The sequence below is a fragment of the Mytilus californianus genome, unplaced genomic scaffold (assembly GCF_021869535.1).
Source record: "Mytilus californianus isolate M0D057914Y unplaced genomic scaffold, xbMytCali1.0.p SCAF_7, whole genome shotgun sequence".
NCBI classification, from domain to species: Eukaryota; Metazoa; Mollusca; class Bivalvia; order Mytilida; family Mytilidae; genus Mytilus; species Mytilus californianus.
Genome location: NW_026262723.1, coordinates 3,674,410 through 3,688,164, shown reverse-complemented (window position 1 = coordinate 3,688,164; position 13,755 = coordinate 3,674,410).

The following is a 13,755-nucleotide window of genomic DNA, read 5'->3' as shown; positions in this document are numbered from 1 at the left end:
CCCGCCAATTGGGCAATGTTCTCGTCCCATGCCTTTTGAGTGGTTCCCACAAAGCACCTAACTGCGGCCATTAGGGTTCGATTGAACCGCTCCACCTGCCCATTTGCACAAGGACGATATGGGGTTGTACGGGCCTTATGAATGTGCAGTACTTCACACACAGCCCTGAAGAGTTGGCTTTCAAAATTTCTACCCTGATCGGTAAAGATTTCAAACGGGTACCCAAAGCGACAGAAAAACTCATTGACCGCTGCCTTTGCAGTCACTTCGGCAGTCTGGGACGGAAGGGGGACACACTCAACCCATTTGCTAAATTGGTCTACCATCATGAGCACATTCTCATTCCCTCTCTCCGTCCTGGGGAGGGGTCCGATAAAATCCAGATGGACTCTCTCCATCGGATAACCAGAGTGGTAAAGGGTTTGGGGACACCGAGCAGACCTAGTAGCCTTCTTGTTCTGGCTACAGTGTTTACAACTTGTTACATATCTCTCAACATCTGCCCCAAGCCCGTGCCAATAGTAACTCTGTTTTATTTTTTCCCTTGTCCGCTCGGCACCTTGGTGGCCCGCGGACGGAATGTCATGGCACAACTCCAGAATCTCATTCCTCCATTCCATTGGAACAACTAAACGAGGGTTCTCCCCTTTCGTAGGAATGAGAATCACCTCTCCCCGGTCTGTCATCGTGAATCTAGACCTATTCACCCAATAAAACTTTGCATGGGGACTACTACGGAAAATTTCTCCTTGCGGCGGGTCACCCTCACCCTTCAGCACTTTTACCAACCACTTTAATTCCGGGTCCTTACCCTGACTCTCACAAATCTCATCTACTGCATATTTCCCCAAACCAACACCGTATTCATCCTGAACGACCTGAATGGACATCTTCCCTGTATCTGGAGAAACAATCACATTCCCGTCGGCCACAAGTATCATTACCCTTGAAACATGAATTTCATCCAAATCTTGACCTCGGCTACTGGCCTGGCCCTGAACCCTCCTGACTTCCGGTTTGTGTGTTACCTTGGAAGCGAGGGGCACAACATACTAGTAGTCTACATCCTCCGCGAACCCAGACCACTGCCTATGGGCCTTTGCACAGTATTTACAACCTTTACATGGGAGATCGGACAATTCTACCTCCGTAGAGAACCCCGGGCATGGTAGTTCTGTGGGGATTCTGGAAAGTCCATCAGCGTTCCCATGTTTTACACCCTGCCTGTGTTGGACTGTCATATGGTACTGGCTAAGTTCCTCCATTCACCTAGCCAATTGCCCCTCTGGGTTCTTGAACCTAAGGAGCCATGTGAGACTCGAATGATCAGTCCTCACTACGAATGGACGACCCGCCAAATAATGACGAAACTGGCGGGTGAACCTCACAATAGCCAATAGTTCCTTGCGGGTTGTACAGTAACGTTGCTGCTCTGGTGCCAGTGTTAAACTTGAATACGCCACAACCCTCTCTTCCCTTCCTGGACCTGTATCAGCTCAGCTCCCAAACTTTTATCGGAGGCATCACAGTCCAAGATAAAGGGATCCGTGCCATTCGGTAGGACCAGTACGGGTGCTGAGGTCAAGGCCATTTTCAATTTTTCGAAGGACTCTTGCTGTTCAGTTTCCCACCTGAATGGTCTTTTACCTGTGACCTCTTGGAGGGGAACAGCTATTTTTGAATATGCCTGAATAAAGGATCGATGGTAATTGGCAAAGCCCAAGAACCTCTCGATATCTTTACTATTGTTAGGGGTAGGCCAATTTTTAACATCCTCAATATAGCCTGGACCTATCTCCATACCACCTTCTCCTACTACCCTCCCTAGAAACTCCACTGTCTGTTGAAACAACTCACACTTTTTCGGTTTGAGTTTGAGCCCATATTCCCTGAATCTTTGCAACACCGCCCTCAGATTGGTGAAGTGGGCCTCTAGAGTTTGGCCTAATACCAAGATATCATCTAATAACGCCAAGACTATGTCCCACGTGAGCCCCCGTAGGACCAGATTCACAACTCTTGCGTACGTGGCCGGACTGTTACACAAACCAAACGCCATCCTGGCGAATTCAAACAGCCCGTACTTTGAAATGAACGCTGTCTTAGATCGATCTTGTTCCCGAATCTTAATCTGCCAATACGCAGAATTAGCGTCAAGTTTCGAATACCACTGGTTTCCCGCCAAAGTATCCAGACACTCCCCGATCAGGGGCAAGGGGTACACGTCCTTAACCGTACAGGAATTAACGGCTCTGTAATCAATGCACCACCTGACCCCACCATCTTTTTTTCGAACCAAGACTGGAGCAGAGCACCACTCCGACACTGAAGGTTGGATCACCCCCGCCTCGAGCATTCGCTTCAAGTGGGCTTGCTCCTCTTGAGCAAACCCCACAGGCGGTCGCCTCATTCGTTGCTTAATGGGTGGGTGGTCCCCTGTATCAATGTGGTGTTCAATGAGGGAGCAGTTGCCCAAGTCAAATTCATTGGCCGCAAAAACATCGCCAAAGTCCGACAACAGAGAAGCTAACTGCTTTTGACCATCTGTATCTAGATTGGCTTTTGACTTGTTGAATAGATCTTTCATGTGATTGGGCACACCCTCCTCAACCAATGAATTATCCTCTCCTTGAACCTTGCAAACCCAGGGGTCATTCCCTTGGGCCAACTCAATCTCCTTGCCCGGTAGTATTTCAACTTCAACCGCCCGGGCTATCATCTCATTCTCTGGGATCGTCACGTGCTTATCCGAAACATTCATCAAACAAATAATAGGGCTACGCCCCGGGGCCTGTAAAGTTCTGGGGACTAACAGTTCATCATGGGTACAGGCCTCAACCACATACCCTGACAACTCCTCACTGAGATTACATGATACCCTCATAACTGAATTCGGGGGAACAGTGACCGTCCTATCCAAGACTACATTAGCTTCCCGAGGGACTTGTCCCACCGCGCCAGATGTCATGGGGATAACTTCATCTCCAATTTTCAAATGCCCTTCTAACATATCCAATGCCACTCCCCGTTCTCTCAACAGATCAAAGCCCAAAAGCATGTCATCTGAGATGGGAGCTACATAGATATTTGCTTCCATCACTCGTGCACCCAACTGAATTTCAGTGGGTCCCACAACATATCCATTCATTTGCATACCCCTACCCGCCGTGTGCATTATGACCTCCTTAAGAACGGGTGGTACAGCCTTCAGGGACTTGTACACTTCCTCTGAAATAAGTGTCACCTCTGCAGCAGTGTCTACAACTGCAAACAAACTCTGCCCTTGAACCTTCACAGGTACCCTAAAAACTGAACCAGAACGAAGTCGACAGACTGTAACAACGCCCTCTACATTCTCAGGATCACCTTCACTGTATTGCATGCCTGTCACCAGAGTGTTATCTAGTTCACTACCCGAGATCTCGTCACCAGGTTCCCTAGTTGCTTCACTATACCCGGGGGGAGGGTCATCTTCAATCTCGGAAATCCCGTCCCCTGTCGAGTCTGACCAATTTCCAGACTGTTCAGTATTTGGACCAAATTTTCCCCCATTCAATCGTCTTGCATGAGTTGTCAAAGAAATGTTTCCCGGGGTCTTCACTTCGAGTAGACTCTGGCTCATGTGCCCCGAAATCATATGACCCCTTGACCTGCTCTGAAACCTGTGGTGTATCCTGACGTACACACCTGACCTCGCTCACACTATCACACGAAGAACCTATTTCACAAATCAAATCTGACTTTTTAGCTTCAACTGATTCCTCGTCATAACGAAGACTGACAGGGGAGTCCAAATTCATGTATTCCCCTGAGTCCAAATGCTGGGCATATGAAATGTACTTTGCTGGTATTATACCCTCCTCATTCCCTGAACACAAAATAAGTCCACTGGGAGCCCGGAAAAACTTGAAACCGTCCTGCTGAGCCTCCTTTATATCGACTTGAATGATTACTTCCCAATGCGATTTTAGACTATCTGGGACCTGGGTACTGAAATGAATGTGAACCCGGCCCATCCTATTTATTCCCATGCCAACTATATCCCGTCCCATCCTAACATACTGGTGCAGTGGTATGCTCTTGTTACCTCACCCTGCTTAATCAATACAAGGTCAGAATCATGTATGGGAATGGAGTGACCATGATTTGCCTTAATCTTTAGTCGACCTGTTTTATCATCTGTTGACAATCCAAACCTTTTATTGTCGTCCAATCTTACCACCCTACAAATATCTTCAACCGAGTACCCCTTTAGACCAGGTTGACAACTCAAGATTTCATCAACAAAAAGGTACCCTCCCGATTGGACCTCATAATTGTATTTATGGGCCCCATGTCTTAAGATATAGGCCAAAGTCTTTGACAAATGGCGATCCGCCTGACGAGGGGCAATGCCCGCTCCCTCACTCTCTGTTGAGGTTGAGTCAGATCCCACATTACCCCCTAGATTTCCTTCCTCCCTACTACTTTCTAAATCATCTCCCTCCCCTGTGATGTTTCTTTTAGCTTTTGGGGGCATACATGTAAGAAGCATTGGTTCCGGTAACCCCACGTCAGATAAAGGTTCAGTCCCACTATCAACAGTCTTGTATCTGGATGTTACATCCATGGCTGGAACACCCTGGTCTGTGGGGTTCTCTACTACTTCCCTTACCCCATTCTCTGTGGTTTCGCCCTTAGTGAGACCTGTATCTATTGGGAACTGGCTCTGGCCTCTCGAGCAGCTCCGTTCATGTTTAAAGCCTCCTTTGAGGCAGCTCTAACCTGGTCTGCGAAGGTCACAGCTTTTTCCCTATTCCTCATGGGACAGTCCCTCTTCATATGCCCAGGGCGGTCACAATGAAAGCAATTCGCCCGGGACCCTGGGGATGGACTGCGGGAAGGGGACCTCCGAAATTTGGGGCAATCCCGCTTAAAATGGTTTTGGGAACCACAGCTGTAACATTCCATCCTCGCTGGAGATTGATTTCTCCCAGCTGGTTGGCTAGGAGCAGGGGCTTGAATTACAATCTTTTTAAGTTCAGACAGTAAGTCTGACTGCATCTTATCAATCTTGTCTTCTACCCTCTCTATGTCTACCTTCCAAGGGGTCTCTGATTCCCTCTTGGATGGTAAAGTGGTAGCTGAAACAGTAGGGGTCATGACTTCATACGAGTACCCCCTATTAAGGTTTGCCTGTCTCACTTCCCTTTTAGGACCCCTACCATAGATGGCCTGTTGGTTGTGTTGGAACCATTTCATTTTATCAATGGCCTCCTCAATACTTTTTGGACGGACATTTGAGGCTGCAGTCCCTGCCTCCTTGTCAGACACACCCTGACACAACCTGAGGACAGCCTGCTGGTACATGTGTTCCTCAGGTAGGTCCCTGAATGCCTTTGTAGCAAGGGATAGTACCCTGTCAGCCCAGTCTTCCAGACTTTCGTCTGCCTGCAGTTGACGGGCAATCTGAAATTGGACCTGAGCGGTTTCTGGTAACTCTTTATATCCGAAACGCTTTTCAAACTTTTCGATCATATCCGTGAATGACATGTGTTTATTTTTGTCGGTCAACATTGCGTAATATTCACTGGACTTACCCTCTAAGCACCAACAAATTTGATCCTTACACTCCTGTGGGGACCATTCATATACCTCCGCATACCGTGAAAATTTCACATAAAAGGCTTTCCATTTTGATTTTCCATCATACTTTAAAGTTTTGGGTGCATGGTCAACTTTTTTATGTGGCTGGGACCCCTGCACCCTTGACCTTGATTGAATTCCTGATGGCGGCCCTTGATTGTACGGTATGAAATCTACTTGTACCTGGTTTTGTGTTGCATTTGGATGTGTCTGGTTATGATCTATACCATACCTGTAATATTGCCCCCTGCCATTTTATCCTGATTGTGGGGCTGTATTGGACCTTACTTGGACTGAGCCTTCCTCATATGGGGTACCTGAATACTGTACCCTTGCCCGCATGGGCTGTGGCCCTACACGGTAAGGTGTTGTAGTTCTGCCGCTTATCTGTGTATTCATCTGACCCACATCATAATGGTTTGAAGGTGGGGCTTCGTTTAAGTGTGGGAGAGGGGTCCTTAAATTTTTCCGATCCCTGGGTCCTTTTGATCTTTGGCTGGCCCTCCCTTGTTGGTGTTTTTCATACCTACTTCTTGGTGTCTCACCGGGTCTCCACGAATTCTGATCCCCACCATCTTGGTGGTATGGTGCTGGGGAGAAGCCCTGGGACTCATCAAGATTAGCCCCGGGCTGAGATGGACCCCCATAACCTTGTTGTTGGTATCCAGTATTTGAATTTTGGGATGGTGGATACCACTCCCCTTTTACATTACCTGTGTGCCCCTTCTCATAATCATGAGCCTGGGACCTGTACCTGTTGTCCCTCTGGGCGGGGTTTAATTGAGACTTATATGTGTATGGGGTATCCTGCCCGCCATACGCCCCCTGGAGCTCAATATCCCATGGCACACTGTCATCATCCGATTCCCCTTAAAAGGCGGAATTCATAAGACCAGGGTCCCCTGGGGTCTGTATGTCTGACCACCCTTGTTCCTGTTTTACTAGGAAGGGGGCTCCCTTCATTGATGGTGTTCTCGCCCTGGCCACCCTGTCTACCCTCTGCAACAGTTCATCATACTCCCTACGGTCATGAGTGGTCGGGCCGTTGGTAGGGGGGCCTGTATGGTAATCAAAAGGCCGGGAAAAGTCTACCCTGTCTAGGAGGTTGAATGTTACCCTTAAATAACTAATACCCGACAGGTCGCCCTCTGTGATGAACCCTTTCCCCTCTCTAATATCTAATATCTGTTCCGCTATGCGGGGCCCAACCCCTGGGAGGGTCAACAACTCTTGGTAGGAGCACTGGTTTATATTTACCCGTGCCATTGTTTACCTTTTGGTGTATATGGGTGGGCAAGTGTTATGACAAATTATTTTATTTCAAAATAAATAACAATACACAAATACAATTGCTTACCTTTTGGTGTGTATGGGTGGGCAATTGTTAGGACAACTTTATTTTATTTCAAAATAAATAACAACAATATTATACACAAAGACAATTTGCGGTTGGTTGTTGTTTCTGCAAAATCCGCCTTGTTTGACAAGTGGATGGCGGCTACAAGTACCTGATGTTACTATCGGTGATGTTAAATAAGTTTAATTGGGCCTCAGTGTCACGTACACTTGGCAAATTCAAAAAAATTGTTGAAAAATCAATGTTGTTTACCGGGAATGAACTTCCGGTGATGCACTTCGGGACAAGAACTGGATCCGCGGGAGGTAATTCTTGGCCCGGGAACCAGTACAAACTCAAAGTGGAAATTTAAATAAAAAAAAACAATCTAAAAATTGACAAACCGCCAATCTATCTGACCCTTGAATAGCTTTCTACCCCGAAAACTACCAAATTATCCCTTTTCCTTCCCTGAGTCAAAACTGTCTCATCCCTGAATCAAAACCCGATCCCCTGATGCAGACAACTTTCTCAGAAAGAAAACCCGAAAAATACGTTTTTATCAAGGCCCGCTTTTTGCCGCAGCGCCAATGATAGAATGTGTAACTGTTTTCGGAGTATGGCTATCAACGATGGCTGTTCCGACCTAAGGATTCTCTTAGATAGAACGATTTATTATTTGCACTTACAAGGCTGTCTGCTTTCTTTTGGTTGTCGACGTTGAGAGAGTGCGCATGTGCCGGTATTTCTGGACATCCGGATTAGGGCCAGGTTAAACCGGGAACCAGCACTACAATATCTTGAACGTCCGAAAAAATATACTTATGTGAAACGGAATGAAATATTTGCCACTTGATATTTAGCCACCAACAAAATCAACCAACCGACATAATATACTAACAGTATACTTTTCCTAGAAGAGAACTTCTCATACTTTTCATTATAAAGTACAAATGAAATCTGTCATGTCAGTCACACTGTTGGATGATGAGATGGAATAGTTTTCTTATACAAACCATCCTGAACTACTGAGTTTAAATTATCACACCTCAGCAAGCACGACTAATTTATGCGCAGACCAACCCATCACACAATAGCCCAAAATGAATCTGTGATGTACCCGTCCATATTCAGAAGTCATGGAAGTGGGAAATACAGATACTGATACTGACTTTAGTGACAGTTTTATATAACGAATACAGAGATGAAATGCTGGCACTCTAAATTAAAGCGGGCAAGATTTTGTTATCATTGTATTGCAATGTTGCTGTCATTTGTATTATACAATCCATCCTGACATCAAAATATTGCTGATTTACTATGCGGCTGCCGCTATATAGATTTACATAATAAAGTGCAAATATGGTCAGTTTTGTTTGATACTTTAAAATAGTTTTGTTATACGAGTCAGCCTGAGGTATCAAAACTACTGAAATTTTCTTGCGAGACAATATTTTTAATAAAAAGAGGACATGCTGGCTATCTAGATTGATGGGGACAAATTTTTGTTGTCATTGTATTGCAATGTTGCTGTCATTTGTATTATACAATCCATCCTGACATCAAAATATTGCTGATTTACTTTGCGGCTATATGCTGATTTACTATGCGGCTATATAGATTTACATACATGACATAATAAAGTGCTAACATGATCAGTTTTGGCTGATGCTTTAAAATAATTTTGTTATACAAGTCAGCCTGAGGTATCAAAACTACTACAATTTTCATGCGAGACAATATTTTGAATAAAAAGAGGACATGGTGGCTATCTACATGTAGATTGATGGGGACAAATTTTTGTTGTCATTGTGTTGCAATGTTGCTGTCATTTAATTTGTACAATGCAATCCATTCTGACATCAAAATATTGCTGATTTACTATGCGGCTATATAGATATACATAATAAAGTGCAAATATGGTCAGTTTTGGTTGATTCGTTTAAATAATTTTGTTATACGAGTCAGCCTGAGGTATCAAAACTACTGAAATTTTGTTGCGAGACAATATTTTGAATAAAAAGAGAACATGCTGGCTATCTAGATTGATGGGAACAAATTGTTGTTGTCATTGTATTGCAATGTTGCTGTCATTTGTATTATACAATCCATCCTGACATCAAAATATTGCTGATTTACTATGTGGCTATATAGATATACATACATAATAATGTGCAAATATGGTCAGTTTTTGTTGATGCGTTTAAATAATTTTGTTATACTAGTCAGCCTTAGGTATTAAAATTACTGAAATTTTGTTGCGAGACAATATTTTGAATAAAAAGAGGACATGCTGGCAATCTAAATTGATGGGGATAATTTTTGTTGTCATTGTGTTGCAATGTTGCTGTCATTTGTATTATACAATCCATTCTGACAATTAAATATAGCTGCTTTACTATGTGGCTATATAGATATACATACTATTAAAAGTGCAAATATGGTCAGTTTTGGTTGATGCTGTCAAATAACTTTGTTATACAAGTCAGCCTGAGGTATCAAAACTGCTGAAATTTTCTTAAGAGACAATATTTTGAATAAAAAGAGGACATGCTGGCTATCTAGATTGATGGGGACAAATTTTTGTTGTCATTGTATTGCAATGTTGCTGTCATTTGTATTATACAATCCATCCTGACATCAAAATATTGCTGATCTACTTTGCGGCTATATAGATTTACATAATAAAGTGCAAATATGGTCAGTTTTGGTTGATACTTTAAAATAGTTTTGTTATATGAGTCAGCCTGAGGTATCAAAACTACTGAAATTTTCTTGCGAGACAATATTTTTAATAAAAAGAGGACATGCTGGCTATCTAGATTGATGGGGACAAATTTTTGTTGTCATTGTATTGCAATGTTGCTGTCATTTGTATTATACAATCCATCCTCACATCAAAATATTGCTGATTTACTTTGCGGCTATATGCTGATTTACTATGCGTCTATATAGATTTACATACATGACATAATAAAGTGCTAATATGATCCGTTTTGGCTGATGCTTTAAAATAATTTTGTTATACAAGTCAGCCTGAGGTATCAAAACTACTAAAATTTTCATGCGAGACAATATTTTGAATAAAAAAAGGACATGCTGGCTATCTACATGTAGATTGATTGGGACAAATTTTTGTTGTCATTGTGTTGCAATGTTGCTGTCATTTAATTTGTATAATGCAATCCATTCTGACATCAAAATATTGTTGTTTACTATGCGGCTATATAGATTTACATAATAAAGTGCAACTATGGTCATTTTGGTTGATTCGTTTAAATAATTTTGTTATACGAGTCAGCCTGAGGTATCAAAACTACTGAAATTTTGTTGCGAGACAATATTTTGAATAAAAAGAGGACATGCTTGCTATCTAGATTGATGGGAACAAATTGTTGTTCTCATTGTATTGCAATGTTGCTGTCATTTGTATTATACAATCCATCCTGACATCAAAATATTGCTGATTTACTATGTGGCTATATAGATATACATAATAATGTTCAAATATGGTCAGTTTTTGTTGATGCGTTTAAATAATTTTGTTATACTAGTCAGCCTTAGGTATTAAAATTACTGAAATTTTGTTGCGAGACAATATTTTAAATAAAAAGAGGACATGCTGGCAATCTAAATTGATGGGGATAATTTTTGTTGTCATTGTGTTGCAATGTTGCTGTCATTTGTATTATACAATCCATTCTGACAATAAAATATAGCTGCTTTACTATGTGGCTATATAGATATACATACTATTAAAAGTGCAAATATGGTCAGTTTTGGTTGATGCTGTAAAATAACTTTGTTATACAAGTCAGCCTGAGGTATCAAAACTACTGAAATTTTCTTAAGAGACAATATTTTGAATAAAAAGAGGACATGCTGGCTATCTAGATTGATGGGGACAAATTTTTGTTGTCATTGTATTGCAATGTTGCTGTCATTTGTATTATACAATCCATCCTGACATCAAAATATTGCTGATTTACTTTGCGGCTATATAGATTTACATAATAAAGTGCAAATATGGTCAGTTTTGGTTGATACTTTAAAATAGTTTTGTTATATGAGTCAGCCTGAGGTATCAAAACTACTGAAATTTTCTTGCGAGACAATATTTTTAATAAAAAGAGGACATGCTGGCTATCTAGATTGATGGGGACAAATTTTTATTGTCATTGTATTGCAATGTTGCTGTCATTTGTATTATACAATCCATCCTCACATCAAAATATTGCTGATTTACTTTGCGGCTATATGCTGATTTACTATGCGTCTATATAGATTTACATACATGACATAATAAAGTGCTAATATGATCAGTTTTGGCTGATGCTTTAAAATAATTTTGTTATACAAGTCAGCCTGAGGTATCAAAACTACTAAAATTTTCATGCGAGACAATATTTTGAATAAAAAGAGGACATGCTGGCTATCTACATGTAGATTGATTGGGACAAATTTTTGTTGTCATTGTGTTGCAATGTTGCTGTCATTTAATTTGTATAATGCAATCCATTCTGACATCAAAATATTGTTGTTTACTATGCGGCTATATAGATTTACATAATAAAGTGCAAATATGGTCATTTTGGTTGATTCGTTTAAATAATTTTGTTATACGAGTCAGCCTGAGGTATCAAAACTACTGACATTTTGTTGCGAGACAATATTTTGAATAAAAAGAGGACATGCTTGCTATCTAGATTGATGGGAACAAATTGTTGTTGTCATTGTATTGCAATGTTGCTGTCATTTGTATTATACAATCCATCCTGACATCAAAATATTGCTGATTTACTATGTGGCTATATAGATATACATAATAATGTTCAAATATGGTCAGTTTTTGTTGATGCGTTTAAATAATTTTGTTATACTAGTCAGCTTTAGGTATTAAAATTACTGAAATTTTGTTGCGAGACAATATTTTGAATAAAAAGAGGACATGCTGGCAATCTAAATTGATGGGGATAATTTTTGTTGTCATTGTGTTGCAATGTTGCTGTCATTTGTATTATACAATCCATTCTGACAATAAAATATAGCTGCTTTACTACGTGGCTATATAGATATACATAATATTAAAAGTGCAAATATGGTCAGTTTTGGTTGATGCTGTAAAATAATTTTGTTATACAAGTCAGCCTGAGGTATCAAAACTACTGAAATTTTCTTAAGAGACAATATTTTGAATAAAAAGAGGACATGCTGGCTATCTATATTGATGGAAACAAATTTTTGTTGTAATTGTATTGCAATGTTGCTGTCATTTGTATTATACAATCCATCCTCACATCAAAATATTGCTGATTTACTATGCGGCTATATAGATTTACATAATAAAGTGCAAATATGGTCAGTTTTGGTTGATACTTTAAAATAGTTTTGTTATATGAGTCAGCCTGTGGTATCAAAACTACTAAAATTTTCTTGCGAGACAATATTTTGAATAAAAAGAGGACATGCTGGCAATCTAGATTGATGGGGACAAATTTTTGTTGTCATTGTGTTGCAATGTTGCTGTCATTTGTATTATGCAATCCATTCTGACAACAAAATATTGCTGATTTACTATGCGGCTATATAGATTTACATAATAAAATGCAAATATGGTCAGTTTTGGTTGATTTGTTTAAATAATTTTGTTATACGAGTCAGCCTGAGGTATCAAAACTACTGAAATTTTGTTGCGTGACAATATTTTGAATAAAAAGAGGACATGCTGGCTATCTAGATTGATGGGAATAAATTTTTGTTGTCATTGTATTGCAAAGTTGCTGTCATTTGTATTATACAATCCATCCTGACATCAAAATATTGCTGATTTACTATGTGGCTATATAGATATACATAATAATGTGCAAATATGGTCAGTTTTTGTTGATGCGTTTCAATAATTTTGTTATACTAGTCAGCCTTAGGTATCAAAATTACTGAAATTTTGTTGCGAGACAATATTTTGAATAAAAAGAGGACATGCTGGCAATCTAAATTGATGGGGATAATTTTTGATGTCATTGTGTTGCAATGTTGCTGTCATTTGTATTATACAATCCATTCTGACAATAAAATATAGCTGCTTTACTATGTGGCTATATAGATATACATAATATTAAAAGTGCAAATATGGTCAGTTTTGGTTGATGCGTTTAGATAATTTTGTTATACTAGTCAGCCTTAGGTATCAAAATTACTGAAAAATTGTTGCGAGACCATATTTTAATTAAAAAGAGGACATGCTGGCTATCTAAATTGATGGGGATATTTTTTGTCGTCATTGTGTTGCAATGTTGCTGTCATTTGTATTATACAATCCATTCTAACATCAAAATATTGCTGATTTACTATGCGGCTATATAGATTTACATGATAAAGTGCAAATATGGTCAGTTTTGGTTGATGCTTTAAAATAATTTTGTTATACGAGTCAGCCTGAGGTATCAAAACTACTGAAACTTTCTTGCGAGACAATATTTTGAATAAAAGAGGTCATGCTGGCTATCTAGATTGATCAGGACAAATTTTTGTTGTAATTGTATTGCACAGTTGCTGTCATTTGTGTTATACAATCCATCCTGACAACAAGATATTGCTGATTTACTATGTGGCTTTATAGATATACATAATAAAGTGCAAATATGGTCAGTTTTTGTTGATGCGTTAAAATAATTTTGCTATACGAGTCAACCTGAGGTATCAAAACTACTGAAATTTTGTTGCGAGACAATATATTGAATAAAAAGAGGACTTGATGGCAATCTAGATTGATGGGGACAAATTTTTGTCATTGT